This window comes from Mus pahari, chromosome 2 (genome assembly GCF_900095145.1).
Source record: "Mus pahari chromosome 2, PAHARI_EIJ_v1.1, whole genome shotgun sequence".
Classification (NCBI taxonomy): domain Eukaryota; kingdom Metazoa; phylum Chordata; class Mammalia; order Rodentia; family Muridae; genus Mus; species Mus pahari.
Genome location: NC_034591.1, coordinates 159,339,468 through 159,344,603, shown reverse-complemented (window position 1 = coordinate 159,344,603; position 5,136 = coordinate 159,339,468). Strand labels below are relative to the sequence as shown.

Below are 5,136 nucleotides of genomic sequence, written 5' to 3'. Positions count from 1 at the left end.
AGCATGGGGTGTGGCCCTGGTGAGTAGAGGGGATGAAAGGTACCTCAGCATGGGGTGTGGCCCTGGTGAGCAAAGGGGATGGAAGGTACCTCAGCATGGGGTGTGGCCCTGGTGAGCAGAGTCCTAGAGCTCTGTCAAGGACTGGGGTGAGGTGGGTCATCTCCCCCACTCAGTGTCTCTGGCTTACCCACTTCCCATTTTGATGATGTGAGCACCCCCCCACACCCCCGTAGAAGATGCAGCCATCTATTTTGGGCTTGCAGTTCCCAAACAGGGAGATAAATAAACCTCTTTATAAACTACCCTGAGTCTGATATTCTGCTGGAGTAGCAGAAATGAATGAGAACTTTTCATTTTTAGAGTTCCAAGTATCTTTTCTCTGTTGTTTTAACACATATAACTGTACAGATCATCCAATGGACCTTGTGCACATAGGACAGTAACTAATACTGCATACCAATAGCTAATTTTAATAGCACTTCCCCAATATCTCCATATATACTCGAGGAATTCTGGTGGCCTCAACAATCTGTCTTGAATACCTTAAGCATAGAGGATTTTCCATCCATCCATAAATATTGCCATTGGTATGACTTCTAGCTATGTGTAGTTTATGTCTGTCCATGAATATAGGTAGGTATATTGTCTGCATAAATATGTGTATATATACTGTACACATAGGGCTACTGTCTGCATAAATATCTGTATATATGTATTATATATGCATGTATGTATGTATGTATGTATGTATGTATGTATGTATATAGATGTATATATATATGGCTATGCCTATATGCACATTGAAAGACAGTATAACAAAGTCACTCATTGTTTGGTTTGAACCCACACTCTGTTCCTTTTTGCCCAACCTTCTGGTACTTACATAATTCTTCATGTTTGCTATTGTGTTGATGAAATGATAGAATAAAATTATGTAAGTCATGGGCCCAATGTGAGGATTTATTTATTTATTGTTTATTTATTCTTTTGGAGACAGAGTGTTGTTATGGAGTACTGATGTCTTGGAACTTGTAGCATGGCCCAGGATAGTTTTGAACTTGTGAACTTTCTGTCTCAGCCTCTCAATTATGAGGGTGACAGGTATGCTTGACTGCATCTGACTGACTCCATGAGTCTGCATATATAAAGAGCAGTACCTGTGCAAGTCTATGAATTTAAAAGCCTAACTTTTAAATTATATATGTATATTATAAAAATATACTGATTACATGAGTAAGTATGTGTACATATAATATAGAACTGCCTAGTCTACAAAATAATATAATTTCATATTTACTGTTTAAAACCTGAAAAATATTTATGTATTTTTCCCCACTTATGGTACACATGTAGTTTCTTGGGAATTACACAGTTATCCAAGGTAAATGAGATTATCAACATAACTCATGTCTGGAATTTATACCCTATAAATTTGGTATTTTACTTGGTTGTTGTTGCAGTGTTGGGAATGGAGGCTGGAGTTTTGTACATGGTTGCTCTACCAACGAGCTATACGTCCAACCTTAGTTTGTCATTTTAAGTGTCCACATGCGATGAGCTAGTACTTAGCACTGCAACCTGGCACTGCCGTGACACAGGAGGAGTCAGGGTGAAGCGGAATGGACTGGCTTGGAGCTGGCAAAGGCTGGTGTGCATGGAGTGCAGTCAGTGCCACGTAGCAGGGCCCTGGACACGGCCCGAAGGTTGCCAAGCATCCTGTCCCTCCTCTGCAGAGCAGGGCTGTCACATTCAAAAAATGCTTGGCTAAGAATCCAGGCTATAGTACAAGCTGGAAAAGTAGAAACCTTGATGCTCACTGTGATAGCCCCACCGTCAGCATGTGTATGTGTGTGTGTGTGTGTGTGTGTGTGTGTGTTTGCACGCGCCTGTGTGCCTGTGTGTGCCTGTGTGTGTGCACGCACACGAGTGTGCCTGTGTGTGTGTGCATGTGCATGTGTGTGTGTGCATATGTGTGTGTGTGTGTGTGCATGTGTGTGTGTGTGTGTGTGTGTGTGCTGTTTTCCCAAGCTTAACACAAACATCCCAATGGAAGTTTTCAATCAACTCTGCTGCTCCTATATAGTAATTAAGTCATGGTCTGGAGGGCACGTGGTTTCAATAACCAGGAGAAACCGGGAACTTTCGGTCTTTTCTCTACCAGTCCAGGTTCTTCTGTCTGTAGGACTCCTTGGGCCCCAAATCTGTAATACTGAGGTGCCAAACTAAAGCCCTGGCCTGCTCTGCTTGCCTGGCACCGTCAGAGACCCCTGGGGAAAGAATCTGCTTCAACCTTCTTTCTTCATGTTATATGATCTAGAAAGCTCAAATCCCTGTGGAAATTAATATATTGTGACAACACCTGTTTTTGTAATTGGTCTTCATTCTCCTTTTGCTACTTGTTTGGAGGGACCGAGCTTGACCCAGCCCTAGCCAATTTTGAACAACTGCGCCTTAGAAGAATAGAACATCCTACACGCAGCAAGAGCTACTTGTTTTCTAAGATACATTTTTATTTTTAATTGTCTGTATGTGTCTGTGTGTCCATGCACAAGAGTGCAGATGTCCAGAGGTGTCATATTTTACTGAAGCTGGAGTCACGGTGCTAGCTGCCTGATGTGGATGCTGGGAACCGAACTTCCTCCCTCTTAATGGCCGAGTCATCTCTCCAGCCCAAGAACTCCTCAGACCAAAAGCAGCACTTTGATTGAAGCTAGAGGACAACCGTCACTGAGCTCATAGATGACACCTGTGAATGACTGACCGACCGGAGGAAACGGTCACATATGGAAGGCGTTTTATTCAAACACAGTTTTTTTTTTTCAGTGTTGGGAAGCCACATTAGTCCAAGAGTTTCATATTGTTATTACTGTGGTTATTATTAATTCAGTTCTCTGATGAAACAGTAAAGGTGTTTAAGGATGCACAGCGAGACAGCCATACCCAAGCGGCGAAGGATCACCCAGTGTATATATTCTCAGCAGAGGAAATTCAGAGGCCCCCATGAAAGCTCTGGGCTTATTGGATTGTTCCCTTAATTACTGGGCTCTCTGCTATCAAATATTTGTTGAAGAGGATTTTTTTTTTGTGGGAGTGGATAATGGCTGTGTTTACACTTTGAAATTTCTGCCTCGGAGTTATTAAGATTTGCATTTCTCACTTTTCTACCAAGGGAAAGGTGTTTAGCCATTTTTAGAAAGCAGGTACGAAGTAATCAATTGTCTAAACGTCTCCTCTCCGGAAACTTTCCACTCTAGAAAAGTGCAAAGATCCCAGGTATCAGCTACTCACCCACCTGCCAAGGGTAGAAGGGGCCGAAAGGAAAACGTGCTTTTCAGGGCTGTGCGCGTCATAGGAATCTAGACACCACCTTGCTTCCTAGAAACTTCCCTGTAGACAAGAGCCAGGGAATAAGTCAGGGGAGAGAGCTGGCCTTCCACTGAAAGGTCCTGAGCCAGATGCCCTGCTCCTGCAGGCCCAGGAAGGACAAACTGCAGGGTGGTGCAGGTAGCCTTGGTGCACTCTGGGAAATGCTGGGAGTGCCTGGGGACACAGTACAGGCCACGAATGCTCCTCCCAAGGGAGAGGGAGAACACACAAACCCACTTATGCCAAAGAAGAGAAAGGGACTCGAGAGGAGAAGAAGAAGGAGAAGAAGAAGAAGAAGAAGAAGAAGAAGAAGAAGAAGAAGAAGAAGAAGAAGAAGAAGAAGAAGAAGAAGAAGAGAAAGAAAAGAAAAGAAAAGAAAGAAAGAAAGAAAGAAAGAAAGAAAGAAAGAAAGAAAGAAAGAAAGAAAGAAAGAAAGAAAGAAAGAAAGAAATGTATTTCTAGAATTGTTTTCATTGGGTCCCCTTTGCCATCACCCCTGTCTAGTCCTGGCTACCTGAATACCAGCTCCATTGGGTCCCATGCAGGAGTCCTTATCTCTGCAGAAGCCTGGCTAGAGATTTCTTAGGGACCCCCTTTCCAGCCCCTCCTGACCCCCACTGCGCAGCCGCTTTAAGTCAGTGAAAGCAAGAAGATGAGAGTCCCAGAGAGCAGCCGCGGGAGTTGTCAGAGAACACCTTCCACCAGGCCCGCAGCTTCTGTCGAGGCGGTTCACCCACCGAGTTTCTGCTGGTGGTGATGTAACTCGCGCTCCGGAGTGGCACAGCTCTGGAACCCAGTGCCTTGTCTCATCTTGCTCTCAATATCAACCCGGGTTCTTGGGCATCGGATAATATTTTTCCCCTTGGCTGAATACACTCAGAATCAAAGCAGTTCGGCCACCCCTGAGGCATAGATGAGAGCTTCTAAACTTTTCCCCCACCCCTCTACCCCAAGGGGTAGGTGGGTGCGGAGCGCAAGCCAAAAGACAGCGGGGACCCGGGTGTAGTAGAGCCTGCCTCTGGAAAGGCAGTAGTGGCTTTAAAACCTGAGCCTTCCAGCGGCGCTCCAGTCAGGGTCTGCTGACCACCTAGAAGGTTCCACCGACACCCGCAGGCCCCCACACGCGTCCCCCAGCCAGAAGGTGCAAGCCTGTTTGCACATGGGGGGTGGGCGCAGAAAGGACAGGGTGGGGGCGAGCAGGGCGAAGAAGTTGACAAAGGGGACTTGACCAGATAGGATCGCTCAGGGATAGAAGCGAGCTCCCTCCTCCTAACCCTCCTCCTTCCACTCCTGCCATTTCGTCTGATCGCTCCTTTAAGCATAGGGCAGATTAAAGGGGGAAAAAAAATTCCTGCACGGTGTGGGCGATCGGTGCGTTATTTACAAGCCAGTTGGGTTGCAGCAGAGCGGGAGGATCGTGACAGGGTCTCCCTGGCTTTGGATGCCGGCGCGCGGCCGCAGGCAGGAGGTCAGGGTAGACCCTGGGTTGGGGGGGGGGGAGACGACCTGCAGCGATCCGGGCGCCCGCCCCGCGCCGCCCCCGCTCCGCCGCACCCCAGGGCGCGCGCTGGCCACGGTCACCGGCGGCTGGAGCGCTGCCCTCGCCTCCCCCATTGTTCCCACTTGTCTTTTTCGCCTTTTGTTATTTATTTCCACCAGCATTGTGTTGTCTCCGAAGCCGCCTCATGACCAGCTGAGGGATTTTTACTTCGTCCTTGAGAGGGAGAGAGAGAGAGAGAGAGAGAGCAAGAAGAGAGCGAGAGAGGGAGC

At 47.0% G+C, this 5,136-nt stretch overlaps 1 long non-coding RNA gene across 1 annotated transcript in view; it reads right to left on the bottom strand.

The window, feature by feature from the left end:
- Window positions 1-2,535: 2,535 nt before the first annotated feature.
- The window catches only part of LOC115063157, a 3,657-nt gene continuing 1,056 nt past the window's right edge, over window positions 2,536-5,136 (bottom strand). Inside the window, exons 2-3 of the long non-coding RNA XR_003843056.1 lie at window positions 3,293-3,387; window positions 2,536-2,756 (exon numbers count right to left, since the gene is read on the bottom strand). This is a non-coding gene — a long non-coding RNA (uncharacterized LOC115063157). The remainder of the gene's footprint in view (window positions 2,757-3,292; window positions 3,388-5,136) is intronic.